This window comes from Pseudorasbora parva, chromosome 11, assembly GCF_024679245.1.
Source record: "Pseudorasbora parva isolate DD20220531a chromosome 11, ASM2467924v1, whole genome shotgun sequence".
In the NCBI taxonomy this organism is placed as follows: domain Eukaryota; kingdom Metazoa; phylum Chordata; class Actinopteri; order Cypriniformes; family Gobionidae; genus Pseudorasbora; species Pseudorasbora parva.
The window spans coordinates 13,397,283-13,421,903 of record NC_090182.1 but is presented as its reverse complement, the minus strand read 5'-3'; the positions used below and the strand labels follow the sequence as shown (position 1 = coordinate 13,421,903).

At 38.5% G+C, this 24,621-nt stretch overlaps 1 protein-coding gene across 3 annotated transcripts in view; it reads left to right on the top strand.

Annotated features, from left to right (window-relative positions):
* Positions 1-24,621, top strand: part of LOC137092731 (transcription factor COE3) — a 116,762-nt gene that overhangs the window by 54,455 nt on the left and 37,686 nt on the right. The window lies entirely within an intron of this gene.

The following is a 24,621-nucleotide window of genomic DNA, read 5'->3' as shown; positions in this document are numbered from 1 at the left end:
AGCATAACATTGTCATTGGAAGTTGGCAGAAATGGAAATGGCAGTGAGCGAGTGAGAAAATGCTTTTGGCAGAGCGGCGCAGCGACTGGGCAGCGCACAAGAGCCTTGGCAGCGTTCTGTGTTTTCCTTCGGTGGTGAAGTTGCGATGCCACCAGGGAGGAAAAGGAGTTTTACTGGCACTGAGCGCTCAGGTGCATCCACAACACAAACACACACCAACATCCATCTGGGCATCATTAGATATCATACCATCACAGAATATTATGTGCTGCATGGCATAATATATAATTATTATTCAAATGCACACGCGTTTTCTTTTACAGCTGGGGAAACATGAAAAAAGGCTGCGCAAATGTTAAGTGTAACATCTCAATTTGAAATAACCATCAAAAGAGATCTTAATTAAATATACAGGCTTGTTTTCTCTGATATTTTCCGTTCTTGAGGATCAGCAGCAAGCTCTCTGATAGAGATATCAGTTTCGAAGACATGCATTGGGTTTTTTTCCCCGTCCTGAGCTGCTTCACTTGCTCATAATTAGAATGGCATGTTTTATTGACTATAATAAGGGATCATATTTGAGCACTAATTCAGAGCTGCTCTTATGGGAGGAAATAACTGTCATTAAGCAGGCTGTACGCTATCGAGAGCTGCCTCTAAATCACCGGGTCAGGCTACACGTGCTGAAAAATGCCAAACAAACGAGTGTCGGGTAAACATCGGTATCTTAACGGCAATGAAGCAAAGCTGTTATGTGCTGCCTGCGCATTTGAATTCATATTTACTTGTTTTGAATGTCAAATGAACTACATGCGAGGGCCTTTTAGAAACGAGCAATATATGTCAAGTGTCCTCAGTCATAACTGACTAGAAAGTGAGCATAATGTTACTGTTGGCAACCAGAGAGCAGTTCTGGCCTGACATCAGTGGTTAGTGTACACTTCTGAGATCCAGCCGCCCATCTGTCCAGGGTCCTTCTCCAGGAGCAATGTGTCCTTGGACGGACCCGCCGTCCTCTGCGCGTTGCGGTAGTGGACTCCAGCATTCACAGACCAGCAGAGCCAAAGCCTCTCTCAGGCCTGCCAGCTCACACTTAGCCATGGCTGGGCTTGAGTACGCTGCTGGCGGCCATGACGGTAGCGCCCTGGGGGGCTGCTGGCTCCCCTGACTGGCTTTAATAGAGGAGAGTTAGGAATTATTCCTGTGATGAGATGATTTCAAATGCAATAGAGAGAAATGGAATCAGGAGTTATGTATTATTTGGTTTCGGTTCAACATATATACCTTATTTCTCTTTTGCCACTTTTATTGATAGCTAAGAGAAGACTTGCTGCTTGTCCTTCATTCACTTTGAAGTAGAATGACAACACTTCAGCATTGTTCCAGCGAATAGCCATGTGGCAAAATACTAGCGTACGTCACTGCTTAACTGATAGATCTCATTCATTGCAGTAAATCAGTTAATTTGGACAATTCAAGTGAATCACAAATGATTCAAATAATTTTTTGTGCTGCATGTATTTGTCTTACAATTTAAAAAAAAAAAAATGTTTTTAATCATATTGCCTCCTTTAATGGCTTTAGGGTAGTTATCTGCTTTAGCTTGGTAGCTTTTAACGTACACAAATGTTCAAAATTTTCTAAAGTTTTGGGAGTTTATTTGCAAGAAATTAATACTTTATTTCAGTAAGGACATTAAGTGTCAGTAAAGACTTTTACATTGAGACAAAAATGTCAGAATTTCAAATAATTTCTGTACACTTGAAGTTTCTATTCAACAAAGAATCCTGAAAAAATATATATCGGTTTCTACCCAAAAAAAAAAAAAAAAAAAAAAAAATTGTAAGTAGCAAAATGTTTTCAAAATTAATCATAATGATACAAAATGTTTCTCAAGCAGCAAATCAACACATTCAAATGGTTTCTAAAGGATCATGTGACTGAAGGCTGGGGTAATGATGCTGAAAATTCAGCTTTGGCATCACAGGAATAAATGACTATGATAACAAAATATGAAATGTTATATGTTTATATTATTATAAGTATATCATAGGTGTATTTTATTTATATATTATTATAATTAAATGAACAATATTACTATTTTACTGTATTTGTATCAAATAAATGCACTAAAAAAGCGTGTTGGATTTAAAAGATTAAATTGTGTGAAGTATCATGTAACTTCAACATCATAGAATGAATACATTTTAAGTAATCCAGTTGAGTAGTTTCAAATAGATTTGTATATGGCTTCCTGATATGATTCATGTATTCAATTTCATATATTCATTCATCCACTTCAGTTTCATATAATTTAATGTTACACAACTGAATTATAATACTGCACTAGCTAGTTGACAAACTTTTAGCTAGCAATAACACACATTAAACGCTAAGCAAAAGCTCTTTCAACAAAGCCGTGATAACATGTTTTAACATGTTTTAGTCCACAGCCTAAGCAAATGCTCCACTCTTTTCCACAATGGTAACCCACTGTAAAGTTTTATTTACATTTTATTTTTACCTTTAAATTTAAATTTTAAATCAACCTAATTAAATATTAAACATTATAAAACCCAATCAAGTCTCTCCCTTTCTCATCTTGCTCAAAAATAAATATAATAAAAAAAATTACATATAAAAAAAAAAACAACATTTACTCTCTCTTGATTTATGCAAAGCATGCTGGGAACTAAAAAGCCCCGCCCAGTTTCAGTTAATGCAACACAAATCATCCACAAGTGGATTGAACACAATCAAATTAAGTTAGGACAAAATGTATAGCAATTGTGTTGCTTTAGCTCAATGTATCTAAGCAATTTAAACAAGTAGTAAAATATATTTTTTCTTTTTTCGTGTGCTGCAAACTTTTGAACAGTAGTAGCCATTTTTAAATAGTTTATTTTAAATTATCATAAGCTTTTAGCTTATGTAGCTACAGTTTTAAAGTAGCTTCCCCAACACTAAATACCCATATACTTATAACCTTGGAAGTCGTCCATAATGTTCTAACCTTATGTAGCCCACCTAAACATAGCTTTTGTCTTTATTTTTTGACTTTCTTCTTTTGTTTGCATGTTTAATTTATGTATACAATCTGTTCTTCAGAATGAGGATGTACCTGAATTGATAGACCAACCTGGTTCTTCAAAACAGCGTGTGCACGGTGTTGGACAGGTGAATATGCGCTGGTGTGAACATGTTTAAAGCGTGACAGCGTAATGTACGGCACTTAATAAAGGCCCGTCCTGTATAACGGAGATGGAATGTTGGGAACTGTGATCTCGGCTCATTAAGAGCGCGCCTTCATCTGTGAGCTGTGCGCTGTCATCATCCCTCACGCAAACACCTAACCTCAGCCTGTAATTAATCTTTACCTTTAAAGGGTCTTACGAGCCCCTCCTCTGCCAGTCTAAGGTGCATTAACACCTCTGCAACAGCACCGCAGTTCTAAAGAACATGTCAGTTCGTGCCAAACTGTTTTAAGAGGTAAATAACGGCTTGATGAAGATTCCTCTTCACAAAAATCAATAAGCGTTATACAAGATTGCCACTTCGAAAGGGGTCCGAGTCTGTATCTCGTCTATCTGTGTTGGCGTGTGCTCTTAGTGAAAGGAAAATGAGATTTGTTCCTGAAACTACAGGGATGCAGTTTGTGATTCTCACTAATGCAATTCGGTCGACTCTCCCTGTACGTGCAACTGGGTAATGTTGCGTCAAGTTCAAACAGCATAGAGTAATTTTAAATAAACGAAGTTCAATTTCCCGAACCACATCATTGTTCTGCTCTCTCCGCGGCGAAAAAACGCTCCTTTCATCTCCTTTTGAAGAATCACTCCTTTTTTCGTCAGAAAACTGACTTGGGACCGTGCCAGGCGGTAACACAGAAGTTGATACCCATTTATACGTCTATCTTGTTTTAAACTGATTCCAATAAAACAGCTTGCAAATTTAATGACAGTTGAAATGCAACTCAGGCTCCTGGAGTCTTTGTATTCCGGTTCAACTAGAGCATTGGTTTCCACTTCTGCCTGTACCCGGATCCCTCACCTGAATCAGTATCACTGTGTTGAGGAATGGTACTTTTTAAAAGTAACACTTTACAATGTTGTGTAACTCATTATACAGAGTATGTAATTGCATTACACTTTTCATTTTAATGGCACAGTTAAGTAACAGTCTGAGAATGTGTACTTCCTAGCATTTTTCACACAGAAACCACAATCGCAGGGAATAGTGCATTTTGCATCTGAATGTTACATTTCAATACATTTATTTTCTAGGTAAACTATCTAAAAAGCCTTGAAACAAGGTAAATTTACTTGAGAACGACACTGCATAAAATATTTAAGTGCCCCTATTATGCTATTTTAAAGGTTCCTGATTTTGTTTTGGAGGTCATCAGCACTTGAGACACAGTGATACGAACAATGACAATGGTGTTGGTTTTTCCGTATCATTTCCGAGTCCTCATCCTTTTTAAGTGCATGCAAAGTGGATTCGCGGCGCTGAAAATAGCCTCTCTTAGACATGTCGACAACAGGAACCAAATTCGTCTAGACCTCAGGTACAACTACAGTTTGAGGGCAGGTCAAAGTAGATGTTGTTCACAGACAGCCAATCAAGATGATAGACTGGCATTATGGAAATGTATGCATTGTTACATTGGTATGTTCTCGATTCAGAATTGATTCAATAACTTTATTTGTTGTGCAATTTCATCTATACATTTTTGCTGATCTATATTACCCACCACAAGAAAGAAAATATTCAAAAAAGCATATCAGAGGCACTTTAATACTTGTTAACCTAAATTAAATTATGCACTGGCAAATTTTCACTTATTTACCGTCTTTATATGGCTTTTTTTATATTTATACTGGACAACAAGTTAAAAAGATTGATCAAAAACATGTTAAGGTAGTTCAAAAGTCAGTATTTTTCTTTCTAAGCAATTCATATTTTTATTCAGCAAGGGCAAATTCAATTTATCAACTGATCAAAAAATGTATCAAATAAATGCTGCTCCTTATAACTTTATATTTACAAAAGAATCCTGAAAAAGTATGTTGTGGCATGCACAAACATATTACCCAGCGCAACTGTTTTCAACATTGATATTAATAAGAATCAATTCAGCTTATTAGAAGGATTTCTGAAGGATTGTGTGATACTAAAGACTGGAGTAATGATGCCAAAAATTCAGCTTTGATATGACATGAATAAATTACATTTTAAAATATTATACAATACAAAACAGTTCTTTTAAATTGTCACAATATTAATGTGTCATTTTTGCTATATTTTTGATCAAATAAATGCAGCCTTGTTGAACATAAGAGACTTCTTTCAAAAACCTTTTGCATTACATTTGAGTACTATCTAACAATACAAACAGTGATGGCGTTAAATATGGCCCTGGACCACAAAACCAGTAATAAGACACACAGGTATATTTGTGGCAATAGCCAACAATACATTGTATGGGTCAAAATGATACATTTTTCTTTTATGCCAAAAATCATTAGGATATTATATAAAGATCATGTTCCATTAAGATATTACATTTCCCGCTGTAAATCTATTCAAAATGTATAATTAGTAGTAATATGCATAACTAAGGACTTAATTTAAGCAACTTTTTAGGTGATTTTCTTAATATTTACATTTTTTGGAATCCTCAGATTCCAGATTTTCATACAGTTGCATCTCGGCCAAATATTGTCCTTACAAACCATACATCAATATTAAGCTTATCATCTTATCAGCTTTCAGATAAAGTATAAATCTCAATTTCAAAAAATGTACCTTTATGACAGGTTTTGTGGTCCAGGGTCACATACCCCCAGCATGTTTTCAATCAGTAAAGTTATTTGAGAAAGTAACGCCTGTTAATGAGAATTTAGTTTTAAAGTGTAGCTCATTAAAGCTAGACGTGATCTGAAGACCTCTGAGTCGTTATGGTGGGTAATGTAATATTCTCTGAGTGCGTGGTTTGTGTCTGCCTCACATTTTGCGGACGCTGCTCATTGTCTGGGATAACGCACACTGCCGCGATAGCCACATGGCAGGAGACGTCCACCCCTGGCAGGGCAGAACTGCTGACGGGGCGGCTCTGATACAGACTAGACGAGATGAATCGGGACCAGCGACAACAAAAGGCGAATGACACGGGAAGAGTCAGACGCGTGGGACTTCCTGTTTCCTGTACAGGCACACGTCGGAGTTTGTTAACCGGTGGCCGTGCCGCCGGCTGTAATCAAAAGAAGGGTCGGGAAAACAGAAAAAAAACAAAGATTGACACCGACCATACAGCCCCTTGACAAGCCGCCTCGATGCGTTTGTTCAGCAAAATTAAACACTCCGGACTTTTTTCACCTGCTCTGGCAAGCAGCGGCGCATATGGCCCGCGAGTTAAAAATAAAGACAATGCGCATATATTATCATACATAATGCAGAACGACCCCCATTTAATATGCAAATTCCCTGAAATATTACTGAACACCTTCTGTTCAGAGCGAATACATTTGAATTTGCAATTAGAATTATCCTGTATAATTAATGAAAAGCGTCAATTTTTGGCTGCTTACTAATTTGATTAAACATGTTGATGAGGCATTTAGCAGCCCGACTGAATGGAGCCTGAAACTGGACTGGAGCAGAGCAGGAGAAAACCAGAATCGGTCCAGTTCCCCTGTGACCTTTCTGACCTGGCTGCCTGGCTCGACTGCATGCGCATTTGCAAGTGCGTTTGTTTGTGTGTGTGAGAGAGAGATGTGGCTTCGGAAAAGGGTGGGGGTTACAGGCAGAGCAATTAGTAGGGCTGCGTTTCGTCTGGCCATGTGTCGTAGATGGCAAAGAACAAATTGCTTCAGTTGCGCCATGGCTTTCCCTACAAATCAGGGCTGTGTAAAAGGCTGTACACACACACTCTCTCTCCTCCCTTCCCGTGTATCCTTTCTCTGCGAGAACACGGTGACATCATGAAGCGCTGCGATAAGGAGAAACAGGTGACTTGAACAACAGCAGCGCAGCTCTGAAAAAAAGTGACATTTACAATTGAATTATGGCTGCGAATAAAACTTCTGCTTTCTACTAAGCGCAAATCACAACTTTTCAAAGGATTCCATGAATTTCATGACTGAATAAAGGTCTGTTCACATCAAAACTACATTATCGTACACATATTAACATTCTGTTAATTGTAAGCACTGCCTCTTTAAACTCAAGCTCCGTAGAGTCGGTGGATTCTGATTAGCTGTCAGTGTTTTTATCGCTCATCATCTGGGAATAAACGTTCAGAAGTGATTCCAATTATATTTTTCCTCTGTTATTATTCTAGCTGTGGCGCGGACTTCCCTATTCTCATACAATTAGAATGATTATTAAAATGTTGTAGTTATCATTATTGTCCTTGGTGTGAACAGGCCTTTTTTTTTTTATTACAGGCCTTTTAGTTTTATTTATCTTTTGGGTACATGTTGCTGACAGTTCCCGATGAGTCACTTATTCCATTTGGAAATCTAAGAAATCTTAAGCACAAACGAAACGTTTTTATTCTGCAATGGCAGCCATTTACACTTTAAATGGCTCCAGAATTCTGAGATAGAGATGTATAATTTCTCATGCGCTCTGCTGCTTTTCAACCATCACATTCATCCTGTATCTAAAATTCAGCCAATCAGATAGGGCGATAAGCCCGTTCCCAGGGAATTCTGGCGTTGTGCGTGCGCATGTTTGTTTATGTTGACCATTTTGATCTCCATTCAGCCCCCTGTTGCTATTTGTTAGGGCTTTGTTTGTTTTGCACTGTATACAGTATCCATATTATACATACACAAACTCAGTTGCTAAGATGACACGGGGCTGGCTGAAGATCTCGAGAATGAGAGAATGCGAGCGAGCACGCCCAGCAGCTGATGCTGAGATAATTCCTTTGTCATGAGAGGTATTTGGCGAGATCAGTGCGGTGGAGTGTGTTGGTGTGTGACCTGCGTGATTGAGTGCGTATGCGCGAAACGGAGTGTGTGGAGCTGGGCCGCGTCCAAACTTCACACCTGCACCGCTCTCTTTGGGCCCCTTCTTCCTGTTCTTTTTCGCTCTCCATCCCTCTCTGTCCCTCGGCACGCTGCCACGCTGAAATATCGGCTGTTTTTATAGCAGTTCGGTTCCACTTATGCAGAACTTTTCCCTCTTTAGAGTTTCATTGACTACTTGAATATTGAAATGCAGGTCTTGTTTCACCTCACCTATTCTTTTAGGAAAGAAAAACCTCAAATGAGAGCTTAATAGATTTGCCTAGACAGCAATGAGATTAAATAGAGAGCAAAGGGAGACTGTAGTGGTTCTTGTGACCCAAAAGTTGGAGGTATTTCAGAAATGCTAGTATTTTTCGAGCCTTGCAATCCACAGGTGTATTTGAATTTGTGTTTGTAAATAAAGATATTTTTTTATATATTTTAAAATTAAATTTAATATTTTTACCTTTTAACTGTATACCTTTATTTTTACAAGAAAAATATAATATAATATGAATTATATTATATTATATTATATTATATTATATTATATTATATTATATTATATTATATTATATCATATGTGTGTGGGTGTGTGTGTGTGTGTGGGGAGGGGGGCATGTTTTTGTGACATATGAGGACACAACTGTGTATAATGACATGGGTATGACATAGGTATTACAAGAGAGGGTGAACTATGAGGACATTGGCCATGTCCCCACTTTTCAAAATGCGTATAAATCATACAGGATGATTTTTTTTTTTTAAATAAAAATGCAGAATGTTTCCTGTGATGTGTAGGTTTAGGGGTAGGGGCAGTGTAGGGGGATAGAAAATACAGTTTGTAGAGTATAAAAACCATTATGCCTATGGAATGTCCCCATATGTCACAAAAACAATTGTGTGTGTGTGTGTGTAATTAATTATTATTATTTACATAATAGAAATAGTCTTGTTTGATATATATATATCCAAACGACCATTTCTAACATAACACACTTATACAAACACATGTATATAATTACTATAATTATCTTTATTTTATTTATTATATAAGCTTTATTTGTGTCTCTTAATTTCTGTAAAACCAAAGTTTCAATGAACATTAGTGAGATCTCCAAGCAGTCTCCTGAGCTTTGGAAGAGCATCCACTGAGCAGTGCAAGTGTTCCTCTGGGTGATGAAGTCCTCCACAGGCATGTGGGCTCTTTGACTGCTGAGGAGGTGCTGTCACACCACAGGGCCTTGGGCCTCGGGCCTCCTCGTCATTTTCCTCAGCCCCTCACTCTCCGTTATTAGTGCCAGAGAGACCAGCTGCTCCCACAGCTGTAAGGGAGGAGGTGATTTATTAATTGAGTGGCAGCTTTTTTTAATCTCACACGTTCTGATGGGACGTGACAGGAGCTGTTCTCTCTGTTTGTCCTCCTCGGAAAGTGGCACCGTCCCCACGCTGCTTTTTTGTGATACGAGAACTTGTGTGGAGCAGTCTCAAAAAGGAGATCACAGCACTTGTCCTCTTAATAACACAATACATCCCGCCTGACGGGACGAAAGTCTAGACTATAGAATGCAGCTCTCTAAGGGACACCACTAACATCACTTATCAGATCTTCCAACTTATCAACACATCCACACAAATGAAATACACTACAACCCGAATCCAGTGCCGCACCAGGATCAATACTTCAACTCGTGACAATAGCAGTCTGATCAAATTCATTCTCCGAGGTCTTTTTTATTTTCTCTTTCCTCTAAATTACAATTGTATCACACCAAAAGAAAATAGTTTTAAGTTGTGCCAATGGCAATATATTCCCAAATAATTTCATTATAATATATATAATATATATATATATATATATATATATATATATATATATATATATATATATATATATATATATATATATATATATATATATACTTATTTATTTACTTAAAAATGTTATCTTTGTACTCAGGTGGCAATATAAGATACATAGCATTAAACCTTTGATACTATGTTTAATAATTATAATATTTATCAAATACAAATTAAACTATTAAATATAATCATTGTGCTTCTGATTAGTTTGAATCTGATGGTTAAGCCAGTTTAAAAGAAATCAATATCATTACACAATATTAATAAGATAAAAGATTCTGTTTTGTACATTGCAGAATTGCTATTAATTTAAAAGATTTTTGTCTTGAAAATATGCACTGTACATTATTAAGACCGGGAAAGCACAACATCCTAAAATGAGCGTCAAATTTAAAATGAAGCAGATTTTTCCTTTTATTTATTTTCAATCATATCTTACTGTACAGACAGTGGCATCATCTTCTGACAGCCTGTTTTGTTCTGTAACTACTAATAAACACACCACCTGTGTGCCGGCTCAGTCCAAACTGTCTACTTCAGTCATGCTGGATTTAATGGCGTACAAATCACATGACCCCGAACCCCATAGCGCGCTACAGTTTAAATCTACGATCCCAAGTGACCAGCCTCCGATAAATCAATACGCTATCTGAGCGTAACCGCCCGCCCGAGTACATAGAGTAAATCCATTCTGCTGTTTAACAAACAAGCACGTTTGTGTTCAGTGGGTGTAGGTTTGCAATCTGGGAGCAGCCGTGGCTAAACACTTGACCTCTCTCTTTCCCAGAATTGTCAGCTTTCTATCACTGTCATACTTTTACTGAGCTCACTCGGGGCCTTTCTGGTAACTTTGAGCCTCACCAGACGAGATGCTGATTTGAGAATGTGGGGAAAAAAGTGCGGCATTCATCAAATTTCTGTGGAATGTAAATCAAAACATAAAGTCTTCACCTGCAGGCCTGGATTCCATGCGGCACTGTTGAACAGATTCTCATTAAGTCAAACTCACCCCAGCTGTGTACACTCATAGCCTGCCTGAGCGAACAAGAGCCCGAACTCTCCTCACACACACGTGCTTTAGGACTTTGCGGTAAGGCTCGAGCCCTGTCCGGGAAGAAAAGGGGGAATATTAAACTTGAGAAGAGGTATTAAGACTGTCTTTATCCACAAAGCATGTCATCTGGGGAAGTTGAGACTAAATTGGACTGGCCAAATTTAAATGTGCATGTGACATGTGAATGGATGATTTCGTCCAAAGCATTTAAAGGGTACATAACACAGTTTCTGCCAATTCTCCCAATGTTAATCTTGAGTACCTATAGAGTAGCGTTGAATCCATATCTCCGAAGAGTTTTTAGTTTGATCATATTTATAAAAGACAGACACTGTACTGAGTCTTTCTGAAAACAGCCGATTGCGTGCAAGTGTGCAGTAGGCAGAGCTAAAGAGTCTCACACACACACACACACACACACACACACACACACTTGCAGATCTCTGTTGCTGCTCTGGAAAAACTGCATCCCCTGTTTCCTTAACACTTGGTTATATTTCCTTACAAGGTTATATTTCCCTCACAACCAAAAATATTAGTGACACTGTTAATTTGGTGGTCTAAAACCAAAATGACAGAGAGCGTCGTCAATGGCTTCCGTAACCTGAGCAAAGCTCGTCAATCGACGTGCTCTTGCTCTCGCTCTGGTTGATGTGCACACGCTCATACGGGAGTACTCATACAAGGAATTCTGCCCTTTGTGTCATACAGGGCCATACTCAGAAAAAAACGTTTCGAAACTTAAGTCCTAAAGGAGTCTATTTTGCACAGAAATACTCCGTCATACCTCGAACTCATTTTTTAAATTTTTTAAAATTTGTCCATGTTTAGCATGAGAATCCATGTCTTTAACTGTGTAAATAAGTCAGAATGCATGAAATAAATAGCATAAGACCCCCCCCCCTCCCACACACACACACACTTTAAGTTTCTACCAAAGTATTCGAGCTAATATTTGAATTTAATCTAATTTCATTATATTTATTTTATTATGATTTGATTAACGTTCCTCCAAACAAAGCCCCATCAGGAAGAAAAGAGAAAACGTTAAATAAACATTGAACGCGATCGATTGAAATGCAGCAATCTGCACTGGAAGATTCTGAGAAGATGTTGGCGACTGCGTGCATGTGTGTGTGTTTCTCTGGAGTGTGTAACTGTCCTCGGTTCTGTCCAGGCCAGCACACAGCCAGATGGTGATGCTGGGTTCACCTTGTCCATGACCGTCTCCTCAATGCAGCAGAGAATGAGGTGTGCCAAACAGATGGATAATATCTGCTCTGTGATTTTAAAACCTGCATCTGGATTTTTTTTTTTCACTCTTTATCTCTTTCTCACTTGTTCTCTTTTCACCCTGAATGAAGAGTGAACTTTCATCTTTTCTGGCAGCCCTGCCCCGTTTCTGGTAATTCGATTTTGTTTTCTGTGGCGTTCACGTTCAGAATAAGTTCTCTCCCTCCATTATTTGTGTTTCCGTCGTGTTTAATTATACCCAGTGTCTGATGCGCCCCAAAATGGCTGCTGCTCTCTAAACACTTCAAAGCTCCTGCAAATTACATTTACTATGTAAGCATTGCATCATGTGTGCTTTTCAAATCAACATACTGTATGTATCTAGGGCTGATATGTCGGTTCTTCTTCATCTTAGCTTCGAACTTCCCACTTCAAAAACAAAGCAAAACACACCCCACACAGGCAAAAACAGCCCGACTGACCTGGAGGTATTTGTGTTCCTTGTTGCAAATACACAGTTTTGTAAAGCTGTTTGAGAACGACTATGTGAGTGCTGATTTCTCTTGACTGACAAACAAACGACGGACGTGGTGCTTGAAAAGGTTAAAGTGGCATGAGTGATATTAAAATGAGGCGGATGAGAGGCAAGCCCTAGGCGTTATTCAAATGGAGGAGTTATTTTTAATTTTGGTTCAATAAAGCAAGACGTTCAGCCATCCCTACCCAGATACTTAATTAAATACTTCACACACTATATTAGTTTTGTGTTGCCTGCCGCCGGTTCGGAATGGTAATAGCCATAAAGAGAAACATTTGTCTGACAGATAAAGTGAGGTATAAATCACTTTTCCCCCGAAGAACGATTTTGGAATAATAAAATACTCCTGTTTGCTGGCGTGAGAGAAATTATATTAGTTTCTACTTAAAGAGGCAGAGGCTATTTCACAGACTGACTCTTTTATTCTACTGGTCTTAAAGGACTCTCATATGTATTGTGGTTCACTCACTTAGCTCCCTGATTTACCTCGTGTTCCGCTTTGGTTCAAACACTAGAACATTCAACTGTGTTACTGTATTTCAAGGCAGCTTATTTAAAGTGTTAAATCACTTTAAGATTTTGTGATCGTTTTAAAAAGGCTGCCATCATTTACTCATTGAAGTTGTTCTGAAACTGTGTTAATTTCTTTCTTAGAACACATAGGGATAATTGTGACAGTGAATTATCACAGTTTATTTTCAATGTATAGACAATTTGAGGGAATGTATGGATAAACAATTGTCTGGCTATCACCAGACCAAGCTCAATTTAAGACTGCTCTGTATGTTCTACTGCACAAGAGGTGTGATAAACAAGCACAATTCAAATGACTTTACATAACTGGATGGTCCTTCAACCAATCAGACCACGAGAGGCGTGATCAACGGGCAACGACCCATCACTTTTCTATCTGTCATCGTGTTAAACCCGGCAATAGTGCGCCAGGTGGATAAGCCAGACTGTGATTGCTTCCTGCAGACGTGTACGAAAAGCAGTAGAAATGAATGTACATGTTTCAGTCAAATCGCCGGCAGATCAGGCTGGGTTTACCCTTTTTTTTGGTCTACAAACCAGGGGGGTGTTCCATAAATCAAGGTTAACTTATGTCACATATACCTCGAACTCCCGGTTGATTAACCCAAACCTTGCTTACTCAAGGTATGCTGAGTAGTTCCAAAAAACACGTCCGGGAGTAAGTTCAGCAAAATCAGAGTATGTTCCCGGTTAACACACAAAATATTCTCAACAGAGCAACGGATCGATGATTGGAAAAAGACACGAAGAAAAAGCCTGCCATTCTACTTCCTTCTTCTTCTTTGGTTTAATGGCGATTTACATAACCTACTTAATGTACATAAGTATTTGGAAGTTATGCAATGATTTTTTTCAATGTTTTCTTTTAATAACAACAGAAACCTACCAGATTATAATGATGTACAACACTTGCCTGAATGATGAAAATTGAGTTATTTGGAACTGAAAGTTGAGGTTATCCGCTAACTTACCTGGGTATGTCACATAACCTGCTTTCTGGAATACACCCCTGGTGATCTGTGGAAGAAGGAAGTAAATTGGACTGGCCAGTTTTGAATTTGTATAATTTATACAACAGAATTTTAGACAAAAGAAAAAAAAAATTGTTTAACATGTGCAACTTTATTATAAAATATATAAATAGTTTTATTTTTATTTTATTAAAATCTAAGAAAATTCTGCAGAATATTCACTTTGATTTTTTTCTATTTCATAAAAGTAATTGAGTCATTTACAAACAATTTCTGTTGTAAACATTTGATCTTCCAGCTGACAGTGAAAGCGCTGACTGTCGCTGTAGTGTGCAGTGACCTCACAGATTCTTTCACTCCCTCCCCTGAGTAAGATATCTCCCCACGGACGGCTTCCACCAGCCGAGCGGTGTCGGACGCCCATATTTCTCACTCTTTCTCCCATTCTGAGGGTTTTAACTGGTGGCATCTGCTTCACTGTCTCTCCCTCTGTTCCCCAATATGCTCCCAATCTGTCCACAGGGCCTTCGCTCGCTCTAATCTACGACTTCATCTTCAGTGTATATATCTGTTCACTCGCTAGGCTTTGACAGGGCCGCTGCGCTGTCGAGGATTAGTGATGTCTAACAGCGTGGGATGTTCTGGATCCCCTGGACTTAAAAGGAATAGTTCAGCCCAAAGTATATATTCTGTCATTATTTACATATGACCTGTATGAATTTCTTTTTTATTTAAGGATATAAGAAGAAGAATCTTGTGACAAAAGCTTCAAAATGACTAAAAAGCACCATAAAAGTTTCATAAAATTGAAGCAGAACAGACCACAGTTTATCTTGGTGCAGCAATGTCTTTTTTTTTTTTCTTTTTTTTTTTCAGTGAATTGGTTAAGCCAGTTAACAAAACCTTTCTGAATGATTCATTCATGAATCCAGTACTCATATTCAACTTGCTGATTCAGTCACAGTGGTTAACAGCCCACTCGAGATAAAGGAAAGGCATGCGGTTGAGTAAATAATGGCAGAATTTTGGGTGAACTATTTCTTTAAAATAATCTTCTTACAATGTGCTGTTTATTTTCCGTCAGTCGTGATGATGCATGGGAAAGAACCCCTTTAAGAAGCCGCTCAGCACGCCGTATGCTGGTGTTTGGCAATGAGAAAGACTTACTGTAGGCTTTGACGGAATATCTGTTTCTGCCGTGCTTTAATGAGGGAATATTCCCGAAATTAATACTGCATGACAAAAACTCTTTTTTTAGTCTTTATGGCTCTTCCTGAGATTAAGTGGCTTGAGAAAACACCTACCATTTCTCCTCGTTTTTCCACCCACAAAAAAATCCTTCCACGCTCCCTCTCTCTCCTCATCCGTAGTGGTTCCCTCTCTCTGAATAGAAAAATCCAGCAGGCCTGTGGGTGAAAAATGGGGCCATTTGGGCTTGTTTGTAAGTTCTGTCAAGAAGCAGCACCCCTGGCCTGGCCCGGTTAACAAATTGGATGTTTAATCTGGTGACATTCCTATCTGGGCCAAGGGCTAATGTATGTGTCTAAGAATAACCGGCCAGCAGGCCTGATAGATGGGAAGCTATTATAGGCGGTATTTAAATCTGAGCGCACAATTCCTCTATTTCCATGGTGGAAGAGTGACAGCTTGATTTCAACACTGGGGGCTTGGATAGAGCTGTCAGCCTACACACATCAAGGAGGGATTTTCTTTGTTTTCCTTTCTTTTCCTCCATCTTCTCTTCCTCCTTTGGCTTGATTGACTGGACAGGCTGTTAACCGTGATGGTTGAGATGGAAGACAGTGTTGTAACGGGATTGAGGAAGTAGATATACTGCCTACAGATCCAGTAAAGGAGATTCTGTTTTTGGTGATCATATATCAGCACTATTATCATCACTATTATCATCACTCATACTTAGGGTTAGAGACAGGGACCACCTTGCATTGCTTTCGCAGCAGACATGAATGAAACCTCTAATCGCGTGGCTTGTTATGGGCGGTGTGCAATATATTTATTTATTAGGATTTGTATATATTCTATTTCAAACTGTTCTCCAAAAAAAAAAACACCGCATTTTTTAAACACTTTATTATGACATTTTTTTACGTTTTAAGGTCATGCGCCCTCTAGCTGGCGTAAAAATAGTAACAGTGCCGTGTTACGTGACGTCATGAAATGAAATGTCGTTAAAATCCGTGTTTATTTTAATGCACTTTGTGGACTTTTTACCACCATTTGTCATATTTACATTTAGCATTACACTATTTTATTTACATCTACACCCACCCCATCCCTAAACCTACCCGATCGCATGATCACATGCTGTTGTATAGTGCAATGCTTTACCAACTGAGCTATGCAAAACCTGAAACATTACGCAGATAAAAGGGAAAAATGCTTTAAAATGAAAGTGTCCTGTCAGAGTACAACTTTAGTAAACACTCCCATGGGTCATATTTCATTAATTAAAATATTGTCGATTGGGGCGCAACTTTAGTAAATGCTCCTATGGCTCGTATTTCAAGGAAGTGACAAACGACCTATATAGGCGTATTGGTTAGAGGACATGTTGTTCTATTTATGTTATTTATAATAATATATTGTTTCATTTGTAAATTAATAATGTATATATGAGGACTGGTGTGGTATTTTTGTTTTTCAAAACTTTTTTTGGGATGGTCCTCTTTATACATTCTGTTGACTATAAATAACTTTTTGAGCACATCGCCGCAGTTTCTTCATGCAATCCCAGATGAACGCAATGATTTTGAGATCAGATCTCCATGTGGAGCATACGATCAGGCATATTTTCAGATCTAAATGAAAAAATACAGCATCAGATAATTTGCAAATTAATATATATTGCTAAAATGAGGCTATGTATGGCCTAGTAGTTAACGCTGACACTTCAAGTGCTTTCTTGGGGAAGACAGGTGTGACTCTGACTTGTCTTGTGACCTGATACCTTTCTTTCTCCTCTTTATCCAATAATTTCCATTTTCCTCTTTACTTGTTATTTACAAAAAAGTGGCATTTAGCCCAAATACATAATTATAATTAAATGTATTTTTTTTTTTTTTAATGTTTACAAATCTCACTAACCTCACTAACTTGATTTCTCAATGTGAATCGGTGAACTCACCTGATCTTAGACTCTCACATATCGGCACAATGTTCACAGATCACAGCAGGGTTCTTCAGTTTCTGATACAGTTGGATCTCCATGTAGTGATGTTCCATCTCATAAGAATCAGCGGGGCTTTAGTTGGTGTCCAAATCATCTATAAAATCTAATTCTCTTTTCCTGCAGTCTGTGCAGTCACTTTTGACATTTGACAGTTCATTAAGGAGTGTTATTTCATAAAATATAGTATTTATTGTGTTGAGCGTAATGATTCAGACTTCATGAGGAAATGTGCAGTTTCTGTTCACATAATGGGCCGTGTGAAAGTGTGGCAGGTTTCTGGGGTTTCGTTTATGGGTGTAATAAGTGACTGTGCTCTGCTCAGGAAGTGCAGCTTGCAGTAATTTCTGATCCATTCCTCCATTGTGAGGTCAGCCACGTTCATGTGTTTTACTCACTCTCTCTTTACTGCATTATGTCATGGATTGATTTCGATTGGAGGTACAAGTGTGTACTTCACCATGGCAACAGGGGCCAACATAATATTTAGGAGGGTCTTGAGGAAATCTGATCACAAGGGAGGAGCGATTCCGTGAGTGTGATTTGAGTTAAGTACAAACAGACACAAGGACACTGTTCACTGATCCAAACAAACATCCCACCATCAGGATTTTTGCAGGATCGTCTCATTTCTTATCTGTCTGTCTGCACCTCCTTCTTTCCCATTTTTCCCAAGGTGAAGTCATAGATTTATTTTCCCAGCCTTGTCTGTAGCAATTCAGCATATTTAGTATGGGATTAAACTCATATAACACAGGAGGAAGCAAAAAGATGATAGTTAGTGTACATCTCTGTCACATTACCTAATGTTTATTGTAATCCAGTAATTCTATTAGTATTAGGGGAGAGCGGAGCACAATACTCTTTTTGACTCAGTTTGTGTAAATCCACTTGGGGTTCAGAGTGTTTGTTTTTCCCCACATTCATTTCACACATCTAGTACAATTATGTGGTTTTGTTTCATGAATACAGTGTATACTTTTTTTCTTGATTTACCCCGAAAGAATGGAAGTGAAATGTGACAACATGCCCCATAGGTGGTACGTTAGGGTTACATTGTATCGACCAAATGACAGCTTAAAATGTTACCTGATATAATCAAAAAAATATACAGAAAAAAAATATCCAAGACAAACTAAAATATGTTGTTAATAAAATACAATTATTAACTTTAAAATAATATAATGCCATTTTTTAATCATTGGAAAATTAAAAATTAATAACAAACACATGGCTATACAGCTATACAGCATAGTTCAAAACGTAATATTAATTAATAATTTCTGAACATCGACTTAGTCTTTATTCAACCTTTTCTCATGGTTTCTTAAAATAATTAATAAAAGTATAGAATGTAATAGTGTAGTTCTTTGCGATTCCATCTTTCAAACTTTAGTTAGTGTGGAATGTTGCTGTTAGAGCATAAATAATACCTGTAAAATTATAAAGCTCAAAGTTCAACGCCAAGCAAGATTTTATTTAACAGAAGTTTCCTTTCAAAGCCTACAGCGAACGGCCGGTTTGGACTACAGCAGGAAGTGCAGGGATGTAATGATGTCACTAGAACCGTTTGTTGACAAAGTGCGCTAAGCTGCTGTCCAATCACAACACGGGAAGCGCTGGCCCAATCAGACTCGTTACGTGTTTCTGAAGGCGGGACTTCATAGATCATCAGGCCGTTTTTAGGAAAGAGGAAACAGCGCTGTACAGATAAGTAAATTGTCTGGAAAAATACTGTGGTTTTTTACACGTGAAACATGAACTCATGTTATATTGCACACTGTAAACATAATCAAAGCTTCAAAAACACGCGAAGAACGGGACCTTTAAACTGCAAAATATATGTAATGAAAGTGACCAATCAGGTTGTGAACATATCCCTTTGCCTTTAGGTTTGGTATCTTTAGGTTCAGTGTTAAAGTGTAAAAACACCCTTATGCTCACCAAGACTGCATTAAAAAACAACTTTAATAATACAGTATAAATAATAATACAGTAAAACCAAGATAACATCAATGCTGAAACTGGCTGGTCTGTTTAATATTTTTTTGGAAGCCATTTCTTTGGTCTATTTTCTTTGATGAATAGAAAGTTCAAAAGAACAGCATTTAATTGAAATTGCCTTTTGCCTCAATAAACTCCTAATTTACTGCTTATTAATAGTTAGTAATATAGTTGTTGGGTTTAGGAATTGGGTAGGATTAAGGGATGCAAAATAAGGTCGTTCAAAATAAGGCATTAATATGTGCTTTATAAGTATTAATAAACAGCCAATAACCTAGTAATATGGATGCTAATAAGCAACTAGTTAATAGCAAGATTTGAACCCTAAAATAAAGTGTTACCACAATTATATAATTTTGTTTGTTTCGTTTTGTTTTTTTAAGTCAATGAGGTTTAAATGTAATGGGTTGATCCCATTAACCTTCATTAAACAGACAAAAACTGTTCTTCAGAAAATCATCCTTTGTGTTCTGCAGAATAAAATGGAAGGGCATAAGGGTGAGTAAATGATGACAATATTTCTCTAGCTTTTAACAGGTAGGTCATTTCCTTATTCCTGAAAAATTATTACAAATTGTTTTACAAACTCCCCAGATGCATACAATGTATTTAATATGCATTCAAACGAAATGCATAGCCAGTGCTCATCTCTGATACGTGCTGGAGTCTGTGAGCTGTAACTGTTTTTGTACTCATAACAAAGGTAAGAGGCCAGAGGAGCGGACGTTAGATGCAGTGTAAATGATGAGACTGAGGAGAGAGGGAGAGACAAAGATCCGTTCTAGAGACTGTTTGAGTGCCTTATTAAATATTTAGTCTGATTGTACACGGTGCTGTAATTGCCATCTTGGCTAGTGAATAATTGATGACGTGTAGGAGAGCAAAGGAGGGTATCTCTCTCTCTCTCTCTCTCTCTCTCTCTCTCTCTCTCTCTCTCTCTCTCTCTCTCTCTCTCTCTCTCTCTCTCTCTCTCTCTCTCTCTCTCTCTCTCATACACACACACACACACATATCCACACCTTGCCTTTTTTGTACACCTTTATTGGTAATATAATCTTGTCCTCATTAACTAAAATGATTCGGAAGTCTGGACAAAGTCAGTGAAAATATATTATAACCTCTGGTTCATTTCCGTAATGTTCTCTTTGCTTTCATACACAATAAATTATAGGGCTATGCTAAATTATTGCCAGAAACTGGCATATGGCTTTAAAATATCATCACACAGTTCTCTACAACAAGTTTATTCAGAAGACCAGAAAGAGCAAGCGCAGTCAAATGTTTGAGTTTTGATTCTGCCTTTTCCGATACAGTGGGGTAATTGGATATCAGTCAGCATGTTGAGAGCCGAACACTGTGAATGGGGCAAAAAGCCGACTGTTAATCTGATGCAGAGCATATGAGAGCGATCGCTGACCGTCTCAAGCATCCCAAAGAAAAAGCATCTTTTCATAGAAAGCAACGAGCACTCGCAGCAAACGGTGGCCGAGAATTGGAGCCATGGCAGCTTTTAAAAATACCTCTGCTGAAATATTGATTTTTTTCTTCTTCTTCTTGCCTAACGTAATAAGTGAGAGACTCCAGGGATGTGTGTGTATGTGTGTGAGACGATGGGTGAGCAGACAGAGATGCTCTTTTCACACATCATGTGAGGACATTTGTGTGTCTATGTGCATGTAAGAATGTTTGTGAATCTGTACGTCTGTCTTTGTGCAGATACAAGAAGCTGTAAACTATAACGATACACTCTTAAAAAACATGTTTCCATGAAGAGCCTTCATTGCACTAAAGGATCTTTATGGTGAAAAGTTTTATTTTTAAGATATTCTACTAAGACCTGTTCGCTGAAAGGTTCTATTGTAATGTGCTTTCTAGGGATACTTCACCTAGAAACCTTTACTCACCCCATATATATTTTTTTGTTCATATTGTATTACAACATTATCCAATGTTATTATGGACCCCACTCACAAGTATTTTCAGTTTTGAATGAACTATCCCATTAAAATAAAAAATGTTCTCATTGATACCAGGAAGACTGTATATAGATTCTCCAGTTTATCAGATTTTTCTTTAGGATTACTCGTAATCACTCACACGTTTCTGTAGAAATCTCAAAAAAGTCTCAAACTGCTCAGATTTGAAGTTTTCAATCAAAAGTTTTCTAAATATTCATAAACTTATCTAACTATTCAGAGACCAACTTTTCCAAGCTGTGCCCATAGTAAGGTTTTGTACTTACTGTCTCATTTCTTTGTTTTTATTTTCCCTATGGAAGTTTAGGAGAGAAAAAGTTGAAACTTCAATGAAACGTAACAGCAGGTGTCCTGAACTATGAAAGGGTAACCTAGGGGGAAATAATTTATTAATTAATTTCATAAATTCATATGTCTAGTTTCATAATAATTTTCCCCAGATTTACACATTGCTCTTTTTTTTGTCCTCAAACTCTGAGATTTCTTTGTCACAGTGGCGCATCATTTTTTTTGCATATACTGAAGAGTTGTAAATGGTCTCACAGGGCTAAAGTCAGGCTTAGATGAGGGCCTGCCAAACAGCTTTTCTTAGAGCTAAAAGCGAGAGACCCTGGCCTTCACAGCCTGAAAACCCACCCACCCAGCCCTTCCGGTCTCTCTCTGGCCACAGAACCCCTACTATGACAGTCCCTTGAGTTGGAGACCGAGCGATGGAGTGAAAGAAGTGGAAAGGGTGCTGCAGACCAGCAGTAATTCCTGACTCGGAGTTGGAGGCACATTAGGGACTGACAGGGCCACACATCCCCCTGTAATTGATTGCAGGCCAGCGTAATGAGGTGACGGCTTACAACAGAGACGCCAACTCCCTCATTATCTTTACCCACTTTTTTAAGAGCAGAAAGAGAGAGAGACAGCAAAAGACAGAGAGAAGGATGGAGAAAAAGAAACACTGAGACTAATAACCGAGCCCTGGCTCTAGAAGGTCATTAATTATTTATGTTGTTTTAATAAGTTTTAGATAGGGAGGGAGAGGTTCAGCGTTAGAGTTAGTCTTTCCCTTCTCCGTCTTTCTCTGTCCACACCTCAATTTCTCCTGCTCTGTCATTCTGTCTTTTCCTATAGCTGTCTGTCCATTTCACACTGGGGTCTTTGTATCACAGTCATTGCCAAGGCCTCGAGGGGACTTCAGGTTGACATATCCACACTTGGAAATTAAAATGCTCCGTATTGCTGAAAGTGACAATGATATATGATTATTGTATACTGTATTTGATTCTTTTTTCTGCTTTTATTCTATCATTGTGCTAATTAGCCAGGATAATGTTTTTCAATTATTTATTTTTGCCAAGTGATCAACACATATGGGGTTTTTGACTGTCCAATGGCCAGACTAAAAATAACACCAATATGAATTATGCGTATACTGTACAATACAGTACAAAGACATGAATGTTTTTACTCAGTTTAACCAACAATGTAAAAAAAAGACAAATACATTTATATGTATTATATATTTTAATATTATATTTGAGAATTTAAACATCTGAAGTGTAAACAGAGAAAAAATTCCTCATAAACGTCCATTTCTGCGAATGTTCTGTGTAAATATCTTCTGTGGTGATCAACGATTCTGTCGATAGAGCATAAGTTGCATTTAACCCAGAATATTCCTTTAAACTCTGCTGGTTTCACTGGACTCTTTCCGAATCTACCCTGCTCGTGTCTTTCCACTCGCCCCCGTTTTCCTGTCTGAGATCTCTATTCCACCCCGAGCCTTGTCATCTAAAAGCAGCTCTTCCCCCCTCATCCCGCACACTTCCAAACACTGGGCTAGTCCTGCCTCGATCCAAAGGGAGCCGGCCTGCTTTGAAGTGCTGCCGCTTTTCCAGGATGAGACCTGGAATCTCACATTCCCTGTCAACTCCTGCCCAGTGGCAGATGGAGAAGTCTAGACCTACGAGACTCTGTCACGTGCTCCTCTCTCCCCCTTCATGCCCTCATCTCTCTCTCTCTCTCTCTCTCTCTCTCTCTCTCTCTCTCTCTCTCTCTCTCTCTCTCTCTCTCTCTCTCTCTCTCTCTCTCTCTCTCTCTCTCTCTCTTCCCCGTGTTCCTTGACTCCGAGGGCTATGCCGTTCCAGAACCGCCAAAGCGGGACGGGTTTCAGTCCATGATCCAGGCAGGATTCTCTACTTTCAGATGGTGACTGGGGTGGTGTATCTACACAGTACTCCTCTAATATCTGAGAAGAGCTTCACTTACAGCCCTTGTCTCCTGCTGTGTTTTAATTCAATCCTTATTGATCCATATCTCTCCTTCCAAGGACTCCAATATCATATGAATGGAGCTCAGGGATGGGTTCCCCATATTATTGTATTCCATGGCCATAAAGGGCATTAGCAGCCAACAGAGCAACCCAGATCAAGTATCAGTCGATACTAGCTAAAGAGAGCAGGCTTTCTCCCTTTCTCTCCATCTTTCTCGCCGGATTTCTCTCTTTCCTATCTCTCTCTGGGCATTCGCTGTAAAAGTGCTGATGGGGTTAAAGTATATATAGTGATTATGTCATGCGGTAAAGTGAGGTTCTGAAAAATCGTGTTAGTTAGTAGCGTGTGTTTTTAAAGATATTGTTACTGTCTTATTAGGGAGAAATCAATGGTGTCTGCAGATGGCGGCCATTTATATAGCAGCCGGGGCTTCTCTCGCCACTTTTTCTCCCAGCATCCTTCTCTCCGCGCGCTCCGTGGGGCGGCAGCAGCGGAGGTTATCCTGTGGTTAATGTGACATGGCTGTCTGCGACCTTGCAGGTTGTTAACTGCCCGGATTATTATTGTGATAATGTGGCAATTAAAAGGAAAGCACTCCATCAAAATAGTGGGGCTTATGGTCCTGGAGATGAATGCATAGAGATTACCAGCCAGGGGAAATGCATTAAGACTGCAATCCATTTCGTACTGTAGCCCACCTCCAGCAGCGGAGGCTATTACGGCTCATCTTCATTGATATCCATTCCCGATCAATAGCACCAGGCTGAGGTAAAAATACGAGTAAATCAACAAAGCGGGAGTTGTTCTTCAATATAAAGGCAGAAAAATCAAACATCATCTCTAATTGCATATCATACATCCACATCTTCTCTGAGCCGGCTTTGAGACTGGGCTAAATCACTCAGTGGCGTCTGTTTATACGTAGCTGCTATCGTCCTTGAGTGTTTTCATTGTGTTTGAGTCACTCAAAAAGAAATTA